Genomic DNA, 20599 nt, shown 5'->3' with positions numbered 1-20599 from the left:
CCTTGGAACAGAGGAGGCTGATGGGCGACCGCATTGAGGTGTATAAAAATAGAAGAGGCCTAGATATTGTTGATTAAAAGGGTCTATTTCACATAGTGGAGTGGTCAACAACCAGGCTGCATAATTTAAAAGTAATTAGTGTAAGGTTTAAAGGGGATTTGAAGTGAACATTCTGCATGCAGATGTTTGTGGAGGTCTCAAACTCACTGCCTGAAAGTGTGGTGCAGGCAGAAACCCTCACCACATTTAACCAGTTCTTAGATGTGCACATGAAATGCATTAAGGTGCAGGGGTACACACCTAAAACTGGGCATTTGTTGGCCGGTGCAGATACGATGGGCGTAAATGACTCATTCCATGCTGTAAACCTCTATGATTATATAATTATCGGTTAGGATTACTTTCATGATGCAAAACGTGGCAATCAGATAATTAATGCTGTTTCCAGTGAAGAAGTGTTCGTGCAAGCTGGGGCTCGAACTCAGGAAGCTGAGATGAAGCATCTTATGAGGCTGCTGTTCGGAGCACGGGGAGCGTTGTCTGGAACGGTGGCATTTTACAGCCCAGTGAAGGGCGGTAAACCGCTGTTTGATGCTGCATTCTCCGCTTTCCGCCGGCAGCGGCTGATTGGAGAGTGTGGGAGCGGAAGTTAGGGCTTGTCCCGCCCTCACTCACTCTGGAGCTGAGGAAGAGCGATTAGTCGATGGGTTTGTTTGTGGCTTTAATTTTCTGTTGTGAAGCGTGGTGGCGTGGCAGGATCCTTTAATAATCTCTCACAGCTGACCTGAATGCACGGAATGTGCAGCTTTGAGATATGGTTTCTCCAGCGTCAGGGCTGGAAACGCGAGGGAGTGAGAGACACTGTGTAGAATTTGAGTGTGAACAGAACTGCAGAGAGAAATCAGCAAATGGAACAGCATCGTGAGACACTGCACTCTGTTAACATTGAACAACTAATATGAATGATTTAATTTTATCTTATCATTAATTGAACACGTTTGCATAATGTTTCCGCCCGGTTTCGAACCGGGGACTTTTCGCGTGTTAGGCAAACGTGATAACCACTACACTACGGAAACGCTGTGGCATTAAGATTGTTGGGAACATAGCCAGAGCTTTAACCTCAACAGCTGGACGACACTTCTGGAGCTTGTGTCACGAGAATAGAATGACGGTGCGATATTTAGCAAGGTTGTGAGTGTGGCAGGAATTGATCCCGTGTTTCTCTGCCTTTATACATAGGAACAGGAGTGGCCATTCCTCAGCAAGTGGTTAGAATCTGGAATACACTTCTCTAAAGGGCGGTGGAGTCAGACTCAATCTTATCTTTCAAAACGGAGTTGGATAAGTATCCGAATGAAAAAAATTGCACAGCTGTGGGTAAAAGACAGGGGAGTGAGACTTGTTGAGAGTTGGCAAGGGCTCGACGGGCTGCATCCATTCCCTTATGCTTTGATTCTATAAGTTAGTGGCACATTTAATAGTGTGCATGTCAGCAGAATATTGAAAGGGACATGGATTCAGTCGGCACAACGAGAGGCATCTGATTCAGAAGATTCCGGTGCATGAAAATTCGGGTTTAATGACTTTAAAAGCATCATTTTTCTTTTGTGAAGATTCGGTCAGAGAAATGTTTGAAAAATAATTTTTGGTGAAAAGGGCTCAGCACTTCATCTTCTTTTTGGCTGTTAGGGCCACACTTCTTTTCGATGGTATTCTTCCAGAATGTATATTTTCTTTGCTGTTTCACAATAACCAGTCCCTTGCACTGCAGTCTATCTCACTGTTTCCAACGTCTCGTATACATGTTACCAGCAATGAACATTTTGAAGCAGACTTCTAAAGCACAGTGTCCAAAATGGTTTATGGATTCAGAGGTAAAGTGCAGAGCACAGATAAGTTATTCAATTAAGGATTCTCCTTCAGTTAACATTTCTTTAGTTGTGCAAATGAAGATCATCAGTCAATTAATGATGTTTTCCCATGAAGGCAGGATAACATTTAATGATTATGCATTTTCTAAGTAAAAGCCCATGTGATTCAGGGCGAAGTGGCAAATTGGATCCAAATTTGGCTCAGAGGCAGGAAGCAAAAGGTAATGTTTGATGGGTGTTTTTGTGACTGGAAGGATGTTTCCAGTGGGGTTCCACAGTTTTCAGTGCCAGATCCATTGCTTTTTATGGTAATTATCAATGATCTAAACTTGAATATAGGTGTTATGATTACGAAGTTTTCAGGTGTTATTAAAATAGGCAGTGTGGTTGATAATGAAGAAGAAAGCTGGAGACTCCAGGAAGATATCAATCAACTGATAAGGGGGTAGAGCAGTGGCAAATTGAATTTAATCCAGAGATGTGAGAGATCGCGCATTTGTGGAGGGCTAACAAGGAAAGGGAATACACATCAACTGGTATGACATTGAGAAGTGTAGAGGAACAAAGGTAACTGGGATTGCTTGTCCACAGATCCCTGAAGGTAGCTGACCAGTTGGAAAAGTTGATTAAGAAGTCATATGGAATGGTTGCATTTATTGGCAGAAGCAAGGAACAGAACAGCAAGTGGGTTGTGCTAGAACTGTATAAAATTCTGGTTAGGCCACAGCTGGAGTACTGCGTGCAGTTCTGGTCACCGCATTGAAGGAAGAACGTGAATACGCTGGAGAGGGTACAGAGGAGATTTACGTAGATGTTGCCGGGAGTGGAGCAACTTTGCTATGAGGACAGATTGGATAGGATGGGTTTGTTTTCCTTGGAAAGAGGAGGCTGATGGGCGACCGCATTGAGGTGTATAAAAATAGGAGAGGCCTAGATTTTGTTGATTAAAAGGGTCTATTTCACATAGTGGAGTGGTCAACAACCAGGCTGCATAATTTAAAAGTAATTAGTGTAAGGGTTAAAGGGGATTTGAAGTGAACATTCTGCATGCAGATGTTTGTGGGGGTCTCAAACACACTGCCTGAAAGTGTGGTGCAGGCAGAAACCCTCACCACATTTAACCAGTTCTGAGATGTGCACATGAAATGCAATAAGGTGCAGGGGAACACACCTAAAACTGGGCATTTGTTGGCCGGTGCAGATACGATGGGCGTAAATGACTCCTTCCATGCTGTAAACCTCTATGATTATATAATTATCGGTTAGGATTACTTTCATGATGCAAAACGTGGCAATCAGATAATTAATGCTGTTTCCAGTGAAGAAGTGTTCGTGCAAGCTGGGGCTCGAACTCATGAAGCTGAGATGAAGCATCTTATGAGGCTGCTGTTCGGAGCACGGGGAGCGTTGTCTGGAACGGTGGCATTTTGCAGCCCAGTGAAGGGCGGTAAACCGCTGTTTGATGCTGCATTCTCCGCTTTCCGCCGGCAGCGGCTGATTGGAGAGTGTGGGAGCGGAAGTTCGGGCTTGTCCCGCCCTCACTCACTCTGGAGCTGAGGAAGAGTGATTAGTCGATGGGTTTGTTTGTGGCTTTAATTTTCTGTTGTGAAGCGTGGTGGCGTGGCAGGATCCTTTAATAATCTCTCACAGCTGACCTGAATGCACGGAATGTGCAGCTTTGAGATATGGTTTCTCCAGCGTCAGGGCTGGAAACGGGAGCGAGTGAGAGACACAGTGTAGAATTTGAGTGTGAACAGAACTGTCGAGAGAAATCAGCAAATGGAACAGCATCGTGAGACACTGCACTCTGTTAACATTGAACCACTAATCTGAATGATTTAATTTTTTCTTATAATTAATTGAACACGTTTGCATAATGTTCAACCCGGTTTCGAACCGGGGACCTTTCGCATGTTAGGCGAACGTGATAACCACTACACTACGGAAACGCTGGTGCAGTAACATCGTTGGGAACATAACCAGAGCTTTAACCTCAACAGCTGGACTACACTTCTGGAGCTTGTGTCACGAGAATCGAATAACGGTGCTATATTCAGCAAGGTTGTGAGTGTGGCAGGAATTGATCCCGTGTTTCTCTGCCTTTATACATAGGAACAGGAGTGGCCATTCCTCAGCAAGTGGTTAGAATCTGGAATACACTTCTCTAAAGGGCGGTGGAGTCAGACTCAATCTTATCTTTCAAAACGGAGTTGGATAAGTATCCGAATGAAAAAAATTGCACAGCTGTGGGTAAATGACAGGGGAGTGAGACTTGTTGAGAGTTGGCATGGGCTCGACGGGCTGCATCCATTCCCTTATTCTTTGATTCTATAAGTTAGTGGCACATTTAATAGTGTGCATGTCAGCAGAATATTGAAAGGGACATGGATTCAGTCGGCACAACGAGAGGCATCTGATTCAGAAGATTCCGGTGCATGAAAATTCGGGTTTAATGACTTTAAAAGCATCATTTTTCTTTTGTGAATATTCGGTCAGAGAAATGTTTGAAAAAGAATTTTTTGCTGAAAAGGGCTCAGCACTTCATCTTCTTTTTGGCTGTTAGGGCCACACTTCTTTTCGATGGTATTCTTCCAGAATGTATATTTTCTTTGCTGTTTCACAATAACCAGTCCCTTGCACTGCAGTCTATCTCACTGTTTCCAACGTCTCATGTACATGTTACCAGCAATGAACATTTTGAAGCAGACTTCTAAAGCACAGTGTCCAAAATGTTTAATGGATTCAGAGGTAAAGTGCAGAGCACAGATAAGTTATTCAATTCAGGACTCTCCTTCAGTTAACATTTCTTTAGTTGTGCAAATGAAGATCATCAGTCAATTAATGATGTTTTCCCATGAAGGCAGGAAAACATTTAATGATTATGCATTTTCTAAGTAAAAGCCCATGTGATTCAGGGGGAAGTGGCATATTAGATCCAAATTTGGCTCAGAGGCAGGAAGCAAAGGGTAATGTTTGATGGGTGTTTTTGTGACTGGAAGGATGTTTCCAGTGGGGTTCCACAGTTTTCAGTGCCAGATCCATTGCTTTTTATGGTATTTATCAATGATCTAAACTTGAATATAAGTGTTATGATTACGAAGTTTTCAGGTGTTATTAAAATAGGCAGTGTGGTTAATAATGAAGAAGAAAGCTGGAGACTCCAGGAAGATATCAATCAACTGATAAGGGGGTAGAGCAGTGGCAAATTGAATTTAAACCAGAGATGTGAGAGATCGCGCATTTGTGGAGGGCTAACAAGGAAAGGGAATACACATCAACTGGTATGACATTGAGAAGTGTAGAGGAACAAAGGTAACTGGGATTGCTTGTCCACAGATCCCTGAAGGTAGCTGGCCAGTTGGAAAAGTTGGTTAAGAAGTCATATGGAATGGTTGCATTTATTGGCAGAAGCAAGGAACAGAACAGCAAGTGGGTTATGCTAGAACTGTATAAAATTCTGGTTAGGCCACAGCTGGAGTACTGCGTGCAGTTCTAGTCACCGCATTGAAGGAAGGACGTGAATACGCTGGAGAGGGTACAGAGGAGATTTACGTAGATGTTGCCGGGAGTGGAGCAACTTTGCTATGAGGACAGATTGGATAGGGTGGGTTTGTTTTCCTTGGAACAGAGGAGGCTGATGGGCGACAGCATTGAGGTGTATAAAAATAGGAGGGGCCTAGATATTGTTGATTAAAAGAGTCTATTTCACATAGTGGAGTGGTCAACAAACAGGATGCATAATTTAAAAGTAATTAGTGTAAGGGTTAAAGGGGATTTGAAGTGAACATTCTGCATGCAGATGTTTGTGGGGGTCTCAAACTCACTGCCTGTCAGTGTGGTGCAGGCAGAAACCCTCACCACATTTAACAAGTTCTTAGATGTGCACATGAAATGCAATAAGGTGCAGGGGGACACACCTAAAACTGGGCATTTGTTGTCCGGTGCAGATACGATGGGCTTAAATGACTCCTTCCATGCTGTAAACCTCTATGATTATATAAATATCGGTTAGGATTACTTTCATGATGCAAAACGTGGCAATCAGATAATTAATGGTGTTTCCATTGAAGAAGTGTTCGTGCAAGCTGGGGCTCGAACTCAGGAAGCTGAGATGAAGCATTTTATAAGGCTGCTGTTCGGTGTACGGGGAGCGTTGTCTCGAACGGTGGCATTTTGCAGATCAGTGAAGGGCGGTAAACCGCTGTTTGATGCTGCATTCTCCGCTTTCCGCCGGCAGCGGCTGATTGGAGAGTGTGGGAGCAGAAGTTAGGGCTTGTCCCGCCCTCACTCACTCTGGAGCTGGGGAAGAGCGATTCGTCGATGAGTTTGTTTGTGGCTTTAATTTTCTGTTGTGAAGCGTGGTGGCGTGGCAGGATCCTTTAATAATCTCTCACAGCTGACCTGAATGCACGGAATGTGCAGCTTTGAGATATGGTTTCTCCAGCGTCAGGGCTGGAAACGGGAGGGAGTGAGAGACACTGTGTAGAATTTGAGTGTGAACAGAACTGCAGAGAGAAATCATCAAATGGAACTGCATCGTGAGACATTGCACTCTGTTAATATTGAACCACTAATATGAATGATTTAATTTTATCTTATCATTAATTGAACACGTTTGCATAATGTTTCCACCCGGTTTGGAACCGGGTACCTTTCGCGTGTGAGGCGAATGTGATAACCACTACACTACGGAAACGCTGCGGCAGCACGATTGTTGGGAACATAACCAGAGCTTCAACCTCAACAACTGGACTACACTTCTGCAGCTTGTGTCACGAGAATAGAATGACGGTGCTTTATTTAGCAAGGTTGTGAGTGTGGCAGGAATTGATCCTGTGTTTCTCTGTTTTTATACATCGGAACAGGAGTGGCCATTCCTCAGCAAGTGGTTAGAATCTGGAATACACTGCTCTAAAGGGCGGTGGAGTCAAACTCAATCTTATCTTTCAAAACGGAGTTGGATAAGTATCCGAATGAAAAAAATTGCACAGCTGTGGGTAAATGACAGGGGAGTGAGACTTGTTGAGAGTTGGCATGTGCTCGACGGGCTGCAAACATTCCCTTATTCTTTGATTCTATAAGTTAGTGGCATATTTAATAGTGTGCTTGTCAGCAGAATATTGAAAGGGACATGGATTCAGTCGGCACAACGAGAGGCATCTGATTCAGAAAATTCGGGTGCACGAAAATTCGGGTTTAATGACTTTAAAAGCATCATTTTTGTTTGGTGAAGATTCGGTCAGAGAAATGTTTGGGCAAAGATTTTTTTGCTGAAAAGGGCTCAGCACTTCATCTTCTTTTTGGCTGTTAGGGCCACACTTCTTTTCGATGGTATTCTTCCAGAATGTATATTTTCTTTGCTGTTTCACAATAACCAGTCCCTTGCACTACAGTCTATCTCACTGTTTCCAACGTCCCATCTACATGTTACCAGCACGGAACATTTTGAAGCAGACTTCTAAAGCACAGTGTCCAAAATGGTTTATGGATTCAGAGGTAAAGTGCAGAGCACAGATAAGTTATTCAATTAAGGACTCTCCTTCAGTTAACATTTCTTTAGTTGTGCAAATGAAGATCATCAGTCAATTAATGATGTTTTCCCATGAAGGCAGGATAACATTTAATGATTATGCATTTTCTAAGTAAAAGCCCATGTGATTCAGGGCGCAGTGGCAAATTGGATCAAATTTGGCTCAGAGGCAGGAAGCAAACGGTAATGTTTGATGGGTGTTTTTGTGACTGGAAGGATGTTTCTAGTGGGGTTCCACAGTTTTCAGTGCCAGATCCATTGCTTTTTATGGTATTTATCAATGATCTAAACTTGAATATCGGTGTTATGATTACGAAGTTTTCAGGTGTTATTAAAATAGGCAGCGTGGTTGATAATGAAGAAGAAAGCTGGAGACTCCAGGAAGATATCAATCAACTGATAAGGGGGTAGAGCAGTGGCAAATGGAATTTAATCCAGAGAAGTGAGAGATCGCGCATTTGTGGAGGGCTAACAAGGAAAGAGAATACACATCAACTGGTATGACATTGAGAAGTATAGAGGAACAAAGGCAACTGGGATTGCTTGTCCACAGATCCCTGAAGGTAGCTGACCAGTTGGAAAAGTTGATTAAGAATTCATATGGAATGGTTGCATTTATTGGCAGAAGCAAGGAACAGAACAGCAAGTGGGTTATGCTAGAACTGTATTAAATTCTGGTTAGGCCACAGCTGGAGTACTGCGTGCAGTTCTGTTTACCGCATTGATGGAAGAACGTGAATACGCTGGAGAGGGTACAGAGGAGATTTACGTAGATGTTGCCGGGAGTGGAGCAATTTTGCTATGAGGACAGATTGAATAGGATGGGTTTGTTTTCCTTGGAACAGAGGAGGCTGATGGGCGACAGCATTGAGGTGTATAAAAATAGGAGGGGCCTAGATATTGTTGATTAAAAGGGTCTATTTCACATAGTGGAGTGGTCAACAACCAGGCTGCATAATTTAAAAGTAATTAGTGTAAGGGTTAAAGGGGATTTGAAGTGAACATTCTGCATGCAGATGTTTGTGGGGGTCTCAAACTCACTGCCTGAAAGTGTGGTGCAGGCAGAAACCCTCACCATATTTAACCAGTTCTTAGATGTGCACATGAAATGCAATAAGGTGCAGGGGTACACACCTAAAACTGGGCATTTGTTGGCCGGTGCAGATACGATGGGCTTAAATGACTCCTTCCATGCTGTAAACCTCTATGATTATATAATTATCGGTTAGGATTACTTTCATGATGCAAAACGTGGCAATCAGATAATTAATGGTGTTTCCAGTGAAGAAGTGTTCGTGCAAGCTGGGGCTCGAACTCAGGAAGCTGAGATCAAGCATCTTGTGAGGCTGTTGTTCGGAGCAGGTGGAGTGTTGTCTCGAACGGTGGCATTTTGAAGCCCAGTGAAGGGCGGTAAACCGCTGTTTGATGCTGCATTCTCCGCTTTCCGCCGGCAGCGGCTGATTGGAGAGTGTGGGAGCGGAAGTTAGGGCTTGTCCCGCCCTCACTCACTCTGGAGCTGGGGAAAAGCGATTAGTCGATGGGTTTGTTTGTGGCTTTAATTTTCTGTTGTGAAGCGTGGTGGCGTGGCAGGATCCTTTAATAATCTCTCACAGCTGACCTGAATGCACGGAATGTGTAGCTTTGAGATATGGTTTCTCCAGCGTCAGGGCTGGAAACGGGAGGGAGTGAGAGACACTGTGTAGAATTTGAGTGTGAACAGAACTGCAGAGAGAAATCAGCAAATGGAACAGCATCGTGAGACACTGCACTCTGTTAACATTGAACCACTAATATGAATGATTTAATTTTATCTTATCATTAATTGAACACGTTTGCATAATGTTTCCGCCCAGTTTCGAACCGGGGACTTTTCGCGTGTTAGGCGAACGTGATAACCAGTACACTACAGAAACGCTGTGGCAGTAACATTGTTCGGAACATAACCAGAGCTTTAACCTCAACAGCTGGACTACACTTCTGGAGCTTGTGTCACGAGAATAGAATAACGGTGCTATATTTAGCAAGGTTGTGAGTGTGGCAGGAATTGATCCCGTGTTTCTCTGCCTTTATACATAGGAATAGGAGTGGCCATTCCTCAGCAAGTGGTTAGAATCTGGAATACACTTCTCTAAAGGGCGGTGGAGTCAGACTCAATCTTATCTTTCAAAACGGAGTTGGATAAGTATCCGAATGAAAAAAATTGCACAGCTGTGGGTAAATGACAGGGGAGTGAGACTTGTTGAGAGTTGGCATGGGCTCGACGGGCTGCATCCATTCCCTTATTCTTTGATTCTATAAGTTAGTGGCACATTTAATAGTGCGCATGTCAGCAGAATATTGAAAGGGACATGGATTAAGTCGACACAACGAGAGGCATCTGATTCAGAAGATTCGGATGCACGAAAATTCAGGTTTTAATGACTTTAAAAGCATCATTTTTCTTTTATGAAGATTCGGTCAGAGAAATGTTTGAAAAATAATTTTTTGCTGAAAGGGCTCAGCACTTCATCTTCTTTTTGGCTGTTAGGGCCACACTTCTTTTCGATGGTATTCTTCCAGAATGTATATTTTCTTTGCTGTTTCACAATAACCAGTCCCTTGCACTACAGTCTATCTCACTGTTTCCAACGTCTCATGTACATGTTACCAGCAATGAACATTTTGAAGCAGACTTCTAAAGCACAGTGTCCAAAATGGTTTATGGATTCAGAGCTAAAGTGCAGAGCACAGATAAGTTATTCAATTAAGGACTCTCCTTCAGTTAACACTTCTTCAGTTGTGCAAATGAAGATCATCAGTCAATTAATGATGTTTTCCCATGAAGGCAGGATAACATTTAATGATTATGCATTTTCTAAGTAAAAGCCCATGTGATTCAGGGCGCAGTGGCAAATTGGATCCAAATTTGGCTCACAGGCAGGAAGCAAAGGGTAATGTTTGATGGGTGTTTTTTTGCCTGGAAGGATGTTTCCAGTGATGTTGCACAGTTTTCAGTGCCAGATCCATTGCTTTTTATGGTATTTATCAATGATCTAAACTTGAATATAAGTGTTATGATTACGAAGTTTTCAGGTGTTATTAAAATAGGCAGTGTGGTTGATAATGAAGAAGAAAGCTGGAGACTCCAGGAAGATATCAATCAACTGATAAGTGGGTAGAGCAGTGGCAAATTGAATTTAAACCAGAGATGTGAGAGATCGCGCATTTGTGGAGGTCTAACAAGGAAAGGGAATACACATCAACTGGTATGACATTGAGAAGTGCAGAGGAACAAAGGTAACTGGGATTGCTTGTCCACAGATCCCTGAAGGTAGCTGGCCAGTTGGAAAAGTTGGTTAAGAAGTCATATGGAATGGTTGCATTTATTGGCAGAAGCAAGGAACAGAACAGCAAGTGGGTTATGCTAGAACTGTATAAAATTCTGGTTCGGCCACAGCTGGAGTACTGCATGCAGTTCTGTTCACCGCATTGATGGAAGAACGTGAATACGCTGGAGAGGGTATAGAGGAGATTTACGTAGATGTTGCCGGGAGTGGAGCAACTTTGCTATGAGCACAGATAGAATAGGATGGGTTTGTTTTCCTTGGAACAGAGGAGGCTGATGGGCGACAGCATTGAGGTGTATAAAAATAGGAGGGGCCTAGATATTGTTGATTAAAAGGCTCTATTTCACATAGTGGAGTGGTCAACAACCAGGCTGCATAATTTCAAAGTAATTAGTGTAAGGGTTAAAGGGGATTTGAAGTGAACATTCTGCATGCAGATGTTTGTGGGGGTCTCAAACTCACTGCCTGAAAGTGTGGTGCAGGCAGAAACCCTCACCACATTTAACCAGTTCTTAGATGTGCACATGAAATGCAATAAGGTGCAGGGGTACACACCTAAAACTGGGCATTTGTTGGCCGGTGCAGAAACGATGGGCTTAAATGACTCCTTCCATGCTGTAAACCTCTATGATTATATAATTATCGGTTAGGATTACTTTCATGATGCAAAACGTGGCAATCAGATAATTAATGCTGTTTCCACTGAAGAAGTGTTCGTGCAAGCTGGGGCTCGAACTCAGGAAGCTGAGATCAAGCATCTTGTGAGGCTGTTGTTCGGAGCACGAGGTGCGTTGTCTCGAACGGTGGCATTTTGCAGCCCAGTGAAGGGCGGTAAACGGCTGTTTGATGCTGCATTCTCCGCTTTCCGCAGGCAGCGGCTGATTGGAGAGTGTGGGAGCGGAAGTTAGGGCTTGTCCCGCCCTCACTCACTCTGGAGCTGGGGAAGAGCGATTAGTCGATGGGTTTGTTTGTGGCTTTAATTTTCTGTTGTGAAGCGTGGTGGCGTGGCAGGATCCTTTAATAATCTCTCACAGCTGACCTGAATGCACGGAATGTGCAGCTTTGAGATATGGTTTCTCCAGCGTCAGTGCTGGAAACGGGAGGGAGTGAGAGACACTGTGTAGAATTTGAGAGTGAACAGAACTGTAGAGAGAAATCAGCAAATGGAACAGCATCGTGAGACACTGCACTCTGTTAACATTGAACCACTAAGATGAATGATTTAATTTTATCTAATCATTAATTGAACACGTTTGCATAATGTTTCCACCCGGTTTCGAACCGGGGACCTTTCGCGTGTTAGGCGAACGTGATAACCACTACACTGCAGAAACGCTGTGCAGTAACATTGTTGGGAACATAACCAGAGCTTTAACCTCAACAGCTGGACTACACTTCTGGAGCTTGTGTCACAAGAATCGAATAACGGTGCTTTTTTTAGCAAGGTTGTGAGTGTGGCAGGAATTGATCCCGTGTTTCTCTGCCTTTATACATAGGAACAGGAGTGGCCATTCCTCAGCAAGTGGTTAGAATCTGGAATACATTTCTCTAAAGGGCGGTGGAGTCAGACTCAATCTTATCTTTCAAAACGGAGTTGGATAAGTATCCGAATGAACAAAATTGCACAGCTGTGGGTAAATGACAGGGGAGTGAGACTTGTTGAGAGTTGGCATGGGCTCGACGGGCTGCATCCATTCCCTTATTCTTTGATTCTATAAGTTAGTGGCACATTTAATAGTGTGCATGTCAGCAGAATATTGAAAGGGACATGGATTCAGTCGGCACAACGAGAGGCATCTGATTCAGAAGATTCGGGTGCACGAAAATTCGGGTTTAATGACTTTAAAAGCATCATTTTTCTTTTGTGAAGATTCGGTCAGAGAAATGTTTGAAAAATAATTTTTTGCTGAAAAGTGCTCAGCACTTCATCTTCTTTTTGGCTGTTAGGGCCACACTTCTTTTCGATGGTATTCTTCCAGAATGTATATTTTCTTTGCTGTTTCACAATAACCAGTCCCTTGCACTGCAGTCTATCTCACTGTTTCCAACGTCCCATGTACATGTTACCAGCAAGGAACATTTTGAAGCAGACTTCTAAAGCACACTGTCCAATATGGTTTATGGATTCAGAGGTAAAGTGCAGAGCACAGATAAGTTATTCAATTAAGGATTCTCCTTCAGTTAACATTTCTTTAGTTGTGCAAATGAAGATCATCAGTCAATTAATTATGTTTTCCCATGAAGGCAGGATAACATTTAATGATTATGCATTTTCTAAATAAAAGCCCATGTGATTCAGGGCGAAGTGGCAAATTGGATCCAAATTTGGCTCAGAGGCAGGAAGCAAAGGGTAATGTTTGATGGGTGATTTTGTGACTGGAAGGATGTTTCCAGTGGGGTTCCACAGTTTTCAGTGCCAGATCCATTGCTTTTTATGGTATTTATCAATGATCTAAACTTGAATATAGGTGTTATGATTACGAAGTTTTCAGGTGTTATTAAAATAGGCAGTGGGTTGATAATGAAGAAGAAAGCTGGAGACTCCAGGAAGATATCAATCAACAGATAAGGGGGTAGAGCAGTGGCAAATGGAATTTAATCCAGAGATGTTAGTGATAGCGCATTTGTGGAGGGCTAACAAGGAAAGGGAATATACATCAACTGGTATGACATTGAGAAGTGTAGAGGAACAAAGGAAACTGGGATTGCTTGTCCACAGATCCCTGAAGGTAGCTGGCCAGTTGGAAAAGTTGGTTAAGAAGTCATATGGAATGGTAGCATTTATTGGCAGAAGCAAGGAACAGAACAGCAAGTGGGTTATGCTAGAACTGTATAAAATTCTGGTTAGGCCACAGCTGGAGTACTGCGTGCAGTTCTAGTCACCGCATTGAAGGAAGGACGTGAATACGCTGGAGAGGGTACAGAGGAGATTTACGTAGTTGTTGCCGGGAGTGGAGCAACTTTGCTATGAGGACAGATTGGATAGGATGGGTTTGTTTTCCTTGGAACAGAGGAGGCTGATGGGCGACAGTATTGAGGTGTATAAAAATAGGAGGGGCCTAGATATTGTTGTTTAAAAGGGTCTATTTCATATAGCGGAGTGGTCAACAACCAGGCTGCATAATTTCAAAGTAATTAGTGTAAGGGTTAAAGGGGATTTGAAGTGAACATTCTGCATGCAGATGTTTGTGTGGGTCTCAAACTCACTGCCTGAAAGTGTGGTGCAGGCAGAAACCCTCACCACATTTAACAAGTTCTTAGATGTGCACATGAAATGCAATAAGGTGCAGGGGGACAAACCTAAAACTGGGCATTTGTTGGCCGGTGCAGATACGATGGGCTTAAATGACTCCTTCCATGCTGTAAACCTCTATGATTATATAATTATCGGTTAGGATTACTTTCATGATGCAAAACGTGGCAATCAGATAATTAATGGTGTTTCCAGTGAAGAAGTGTTCGTGCAAGCTGGGGCTCGAACTCAGGAAGCTGAGATGAAGCATCTTATGAGGCTGCTGTTCGGTGTACGGGGGGCGTTGTCTCGAACGGTGGCATTTTGCAGCCCAGTGAAGGGCGGTAAACCGCTGTTTGATGCTGCATTCTCCGCTTTCCGCCGGCAGCGGCTGATTGGAGAGTGTGGGAGCGGAAGTTCGGGCTTGTCCCGCCCTCACTCATTCTGGAGCTGGGGAAGAGCGATTAGTCGATGGGTTTGTTTGTGGCTTTAATTTTCTGTTGTGAAGCTTGGTGGCGTGGCAGGATCCTTTAATATCTCTCACAGCTGACCTGAATGCACGGAATGTGCAGCTTTGAGATATGGTTTCTCCAGCGTCAGGGCTGGAAACGGGAGGGAGTGAGAGACACTGTGAAGAATTTGAGTGTGAACAGAACTGCAGAGAGAAATCAGCAAATGGACCAGCATCGTGAGACACTGCACTCTGTTAATATTGAACCACGAATATGAATGATTTAATTTTAGCTAATCATTAATTGAACACGTTTGCATAATGTTTCCTCCCGGTTTCGAACCAGGGACCTTTCGCGTGTGAGGCGAACGTGATAACCACTACACTACGGAAATTCTAGGCAGTAGCATTGTTGGGAACATAACCAGAGCTTTAACCTCAACAGCTGCACTACACTGATGGAGCTTGTGTCACGAGAATAGAATGACGGTGCTATATTTAGCAAGGTTGTGAGTGTGGCAGGAATTGATCCCGTGTTTCTCTGCCTTTATACAGAGGAACAGGAGTGGCCATTCCTCAGCAAGTGGTTAAAATCTGGAATACACTGCTCTAAAGGGCGGTGGAGTCAGACTCATTCTTATCTTTCAAAACGAGTTGGATAAGTATCCGAATGAAAAAAATTGCACAGCTGTGTGTAAATGACAGGGGAGTGAGACTTGTTGAGAGTTGGCATGGGCTCGACGGGCTGCAACCATTCCCTTATTCTTTGATTGTATAAGTTAGTGGCACATTTAATAGTGTGCATGTCAGCAGAATATCGAAAGGGACATGGATTCAGTCGGCACAACGAGAGGCATCTGATTCAGAAGATTTGGGTGCACGAAAATTCGGGTTTAATGACTTTAAAAGCATCATTTTTGTTTTGTGAAGATTCGGTCAGAAAAATGTTTGGGAAAAGAATTTTTTGCTTAAAAGGGCTCAGCACTTCATCTTCTTTTTGGCTGTTAGGGTTACACTTCTTTTCGATGGTATTCTTCCAGAATGTATATTTTCTTTGCTGTTTCACAATAACCAGTCCCTTGCACTACAGTCTATCTCACTGTTTCCAACGTCCCATGTACATGTTACCAGCAAGGAACATTTTGAAGCAGACTTCTAAAGCACACTGTCCAAAATGGTTTATGGATTCAGAGGTAAAGTGCAGAGCACAGATAAGTTATTCAATTAAGGACTCTCCTTCAGTTAACATTTCTTTAGTTGTGCAAATGAAGATCATCAGTCAATTAATGATGTTTTCCCATGAAGGCAGGATAACATTTAATGATTATGCATTTTCTAAGTAAATGCCCATGTGATTCAGGGCGAAGTGGCATATTGGATCCAAATTTGGCTCAGAGGCAGTAAGCAAAGGGTAATGTTTGATGGGTGTTTTTGTGACTGGAAGGATGATTCCAGTGGGGTTCTGCAGTTTTCAGTGCCAGATCCATTGCTTTTTATGGTATTTATCAATGATCTAAACTTGAATATAGGTGTTATGATTACGAAGTTTTCAGGTGTTATTAAAATAGGCAGTGGGTTGATAATGAAGAAGAAAGCTGGAGACTCCAGGAAGATATCAATCAACAGATAAGAGGGTAGAGCAGTGGCAAATGGAATTTAATCCAGAGATGTTAGTGATAGCGCATTTGTGGAGGGCTAACAAGGAAAGGGAATATACATCAACTGGTATGACATTGAGAAGTGTAGAGGAACAAAGGAAACTGGGATTGCTTGTCCACAGATCCCTGAAGGTAGCTGGCCAGTTGGAAAAGTTGGTTAAGAAGTCATATGGAATGGTAGCATTTATTGGCAGAAGCAAGGAACAGAACAGCAAGTGGGTTATGCTAGAACTGTATAAAATTCTGGTTAGGCCACAGCTGGAGTACTGCGTGCAGTTCTAGTCACCGCATTGAAGGAAGGACGTGAATACGCTGGAGAGGGTACAGAGGAGATTTACGTAGTTGTTGCCGGGAGTGGAGCAACTTTGCTATGAGGACAGATTGGATAGGATGGGTTTGTTTTCCTTGGAACAGAGGAGGCTGATGGGCGACAGTATTGAGGTGTATAAAAATAGGAGGGGCCTAGATATTGTTGTTTAAAAGGGTCTATTTCATATAGCGGAGTGGTCAACAACCAGGCTGCATAATTTCAAAGTAATTAGTGTAAGGGTTAAAGGGGATTTGAAGTGAACATTCTGCATGCAGATGATTGTGGGGGTCTCAAACTCACTGCCTGAAAGTGTGGTGCAGGCAGAAACCCTCACCACATTTAACAAGTTCTTAGATGTGCACATGAAATGCAATAAGTTGCAGGGGGACACACCTAAAACTGGGCATTTGTTGGCCGGTGCAGATACGATGGGCTTAAATGACTCCTTCCATGCTGTAAACCTCTATGATTATATAATTATCGGTTAGGATTACTTTCATGATGCAAAACGTGGCAACCAGATAATTAATGGTGTTTCCAGTGAAGAAGTGTTCGTGCAAGCTGGGGCTCGAACTCAGGAAGCTGAGATGAAGCATCTTATGAGGCTGCTGTTCGGTGTACGGGGAGCGTTGTCTCGAACGGTGGCATTTTGCAGCCCACTGAAGGGCGGTAAACCGCTGTTTGATGCTGCATTCTCCGCTTTCCGCCGGCAGCGGCTGATTGGAGAGTGTGGGAGCGGAAGTTAGGGCTTGTCCCGCCCTCACTCATTCTGGAGCTGGGGAAGAGCGATTAGTCGATGGGTTTGTTTGTGGCTTTAATTTTCTGTTGTGAAGCTTGGTGGCGTGGCAGGATCCTTTAATAAAAGCTGACAGCTGACCTGAATGCACGGAATGTGCAGCTTTGAGATATGGTTTCTCCAGCGTCACGGCTGGAAACGGGAGGGAGTGAGAGACACTGTGAAGAATTTGAGTGTGAACAGAACGGCAGAGAGAAATCAGCAAATGGACCAGCATCGTGAGACACTGCACTCTGTTAATATTGAACCACTAATATGAATGATTTTATTTTATCTAATCATTAATTGAACACGTTTGCATAATGTTTCCGCCCGGTTTCGAACCGGGGACCTTTCGCGTGTGAGGCGAACGTGATAACCACTACACTACGGAAACGCTGTGGCAGTAGCATTGTTGGGAACATAACCAGAGCTTTAACCTCAACAGCTGGACTACACTTATGGAGCTTGTGTCACGAGAATAGAATGACGGTGCGAAATTTAGCAAGGTTGTGAGTGTGGCACGAATTGATCCCGTGTTTCTCTGCCTTTATACATCGGAACAGGAGTGGCCATTCCTCAGCAAGTGGTTAAAATCTGGAATACACTGCTCTAAAGGACGGTGGAGTCAGACTCATTCTTATCTTTCAAAACGAGTTGGATAAATATCCGAATGAAAAAAATTGCACAGCTGTGTGTAAATGACAGGGGAGTGAGACTTGTTGAGAGTTGGCATGGGCTCGACGGGCTGCAACCATTCCCTTATTCTTTGATTGTATAAGTTAGTGGCACATTTAATAGTGTGCATGTCAGCAGAATATTGAAAGGGACATGGATTCAGTCGGCACAACGAGAGGCATCTGATTCAGAAGATTTGTGTGCACGAAAATAGGGGTTTAATGACTTTGAAAGCATCATTTTTGTTTTGTGAAGATTCGGTCAGAAAAATGTTTGGGAAAAGAATTTGTTGCTGAAAAGGGCTCAGCACTTCATCTTCTTTTTCCCTGTTAGGGTCACACTTCTTTTCGATGGTATTCTTCCAGAATGTATATTTTCTTTGCTGTTTCACAATAACCAGTCCCTTGCACTACAGTCTATTTCACTGTTTCCAACGTCCCATGTACATGTTACCAGCAAGGAACATTTTGAAGCAGACTTCTAAAGCACACTGTCCAATATCGTTTATGGATTCAGAGGTAAAGTGCAGAGCACAGATAAGTTATTCAATTAAGGACTCTCCTTCAGTTAACATTTCTTTAGTTGTGCAAATGAAGATCATCAGTCAATTAATGATGTTTTCCCATGAAGGCAGGATAACATTTAATGATTATGCATTTTCTAAGTAAATGCCCATGTGATTCAGGGCGAAGTGGCATATTGGATCCAAATTTGGCTCAGAGGCAGTAAGCAAAGTGTAATGTTTGATGGGTGTTTTTGTGACTGGAAGGATGATTCCAGTGGGGTTCCGCAGTTTTCAGTGCCAGATCCATTGCTTTTTATGGTATTTATCAATGATCTAAACTTGAATATAGGTGTTATGATTACGAAGTTTTCAGGTGTTATTAAAATAGGCAGTGGGTTGATAATGAAGAAGAAAGCTGGAGACTCCAGGAAGATATCAATCAACAGATAAGGGGGTAGAGCAGTGGCAAATGGAATTTAATCCAGAGATGTTAGTGATAGCGCATTTGTGGAGGGCTAACAAGGAAAGGGAATACACATCAACTGGTATGACATTGAGAAGTGTAGAGGAACAAAGGTAACTGGGATTGCTTGTCCACAGATCCCTGAAGGTAGCTGGCCAGTTGGAAAAGTTGATGAAGAATTCATATGGAATGGTTGCATTTATTGGCAGAAGCAAGGAAGAGAAAAGCAAGTGGGTTATGCTAGAACTGTATAAAATTCTGGTTAGGCCACAGCTGTAGTACTGCGTGCAGTTCTGGTCACCGCATTGAAGGAAGAACGTGAATACGCTGGGGAGGGTACAGAGGAGATTTACGCAGATGTTGCCGGGAGTGGAGCAACTTTGCTATGAGGACAGATTGGATAGGATGGGTTTGTTTTCCTTGGAACAAAGGAGGCTGATGGGCGACCGCATTGAGGTGTATAAAAATAGGAGGGGCCTAGATATTGTTGATTGAAAGGTTCTATTTCACAGAGTGGAGTGGTCAACAACCAGGCTGCATAATTTAAAAGTAATTAGTGTAAGGGTTAAAGGGGATTTGAAGTGAACATTCTGCATGCAGATGTTTGTGAGGCAGAAACCATCACCACATTTAACAAGTTCTTAGATGTGCACATGAAATGCAATAAGGTGCAGGGGTACACGCCTCAAACTGGGCATTTGTTGGCCGGTGCAGATACGATGGGCTTAAATGACTCCTTCCAAGCTGTAAACCTCTATGATTAGAAATTATCGGTTAGGATTACTTTCCTGATGCAAAACGTGGCAATCAGATAATTAATGGTGTATCCAGTGAAGAAGTGTTCGTGCAAGCTGGGGCTCGAACTCAGGAAGCTGAGATGAAGCATCTTATGAGGCTGCTGTTCGGAGCACGGGGAGCGTTGACTCGAACTGTGGCATTTTGCAGCCCAGTGAAGGGCGGTAAACCGCTGTTTGATGCTGCATTCTCCGCTTTCCGCCGGCAGCGGCTGATTGGAGAGTGTGGGAGCGGAAGTTAGGGCTTGTCCCGCCCTCACTCACTCTGGAGCTGGGGAAGAGCGATTAGTCGATGGGTTTGTTTGTGGCTTTAATTTTCTGTTGTGAAGCGTGGTGGCGTGGCAGCATCCTTTAATAATCTCTCACAGCTGACCTGAATGCACGGAATGTGCAGCTTTGAGATATGGTTTCTCCAGCGTCAGGGCTGGAAACGGGAGGGAGTGAGAGACACTGTGTAGAATTTGAGTGTGAACAGAACTGTGGAGAGAAATCAGCAAATGGAACAGCACCGTGAGACACTGCACTCTGTTAACATTGAACCACTAACATGAATGATTTAATTTTATCTTATCATTAATTGAACACGTTTGCATAATGTTTCCGCCCGGTTTCGAACCGGGGACCTGTCGCGTGTTAGGCGAACGTGATAACCACAACACTACGGAAACGCTGTGGCAGTAACATTGTTGGGAACATAACCAGAGCGTTAACCTCAACAGCTGGACGACACTTCTGGAGCTTGTGTCAGGAGAAGAGAATAACGGTGCTAGATTTAGCAAGGTTGTGAGTGTGGCAGGAATTGATCCCGTGTTTCTCTGCCTTTATACATAGGAACAGGAGTGGCCATTCCTCAGCAAGTGGTTAGAATCTGGAATACACTTCTCTAAAGGGCGGTGGAGTCAGACTCAATCTTATCTTTCAAAACGGAGTTGCATAAGTATCCGACTGAAAGAAATTGCACAGCTGCGGGTAAATGACAGGGGAGTGAGACTTGTTGAGAGTT

The 20599-nt window shown here is 43.4% G+C and overlaps 8 non-coding genes across 8 annotated transcripts; all 8 read right to left on the bottom strand.

Annotated features, from left to right (window-relative positions):
• Positions 1-1006: 1006 nt before the first annotated feature.
• Positions 1007-1079, bottom strand: trnav-aac (transfer RNA valine (anticodon AAC)). The gene has a single exon. It is a non-coding gene; the product is annotated as a tRNA-Val (tRNA).
• Positions 1080-3750: 2671 nt separating this feature from the next.
• On the bottom strand, positions 3751-3820 carry trnav-aac (transfer RNA valine (anticodon AAC)). Its single transcript has one exon. It is a non-coding gene; the product is annotated as a tRNA-Val (tRNA).
• Positions 3821-6497: 2677 nt separating this feature from the next.
• trnav-cac (transfer RNA valine (anticodon CAC)) lies at positions 6498-6570 on the bottom strand. The gene has a single exon. It is a non-coding gene; the product is annotated as a tRNA-Val (tRNA).
• A 2674-nt stretch (positions 6571-9244) lies between these two features.
• Positions 9245-9317, bottom strand: trnav-aac (transfer RNA valine (anticodon AAC)). Its single transcript has one exon. It is a non-coding gene; the product is annotated as a tRNA-Val (tRNA).
• Positions 9318-11991: 2674 nt separating this feature from the next.
• On the bottom strand, positions 11992-12064 carry trnav-aac (transfer RNA valine (anticodon AAC)). Its single transcript has one exon. It is a non-coding gene; the product is annotated as a tRNA-Val (tRNA).
• A 2671-nt stretch (positions 12065-14735) lies between these two features.
• trnav-cac (transfer RNA valine (anticodon CAC)) lies at positions 14736-14808 on the bottom strand. The gene has a single exon. It is a non-coding gene; the product is annotated as a tRNA-Val (tRNA).
• Positions 14809-17480: 2672 nt separating this feature from the next.
• Positions 17481-17553, bottom strand: trnav-cac (transfer RNA valine (anticodon CAC)). Its single transcript has one exon. It is a non-coding gene; the product is annotated as a tRNA-Val (tRNA).
• Positions 17554-20191: 2638 nt separating this feature from the next.
• Positions 20192-20264, bottom strand: trnav-aac (transfer RNA valine (anticodon AAC)). The gene has a single exon. It is a non-coding gene; the product is annotated as a tRNA-Val (tRNA).
• Between the last annotated feature and the right edge of the window lie 335 nt (positions 20265-20599).

This window comes from Pristiophorus japonicus, chromosome 3 (assembly GCF_044704955.1).
Source record: "Pristiophorus japonicus isolate sPriJap1 chromosome 3, sPriJap1.hap1, whole genome shotgun sequence".
NCBI lineage: Eukaryota > Metazoa > Chordata > Chondrichthyes > Pristiophoridae > Pristiophorus > Pristiophorus japonicus.
This window is presented reverse-complemented; position numbering and strand designations above follow the sequence as displayed.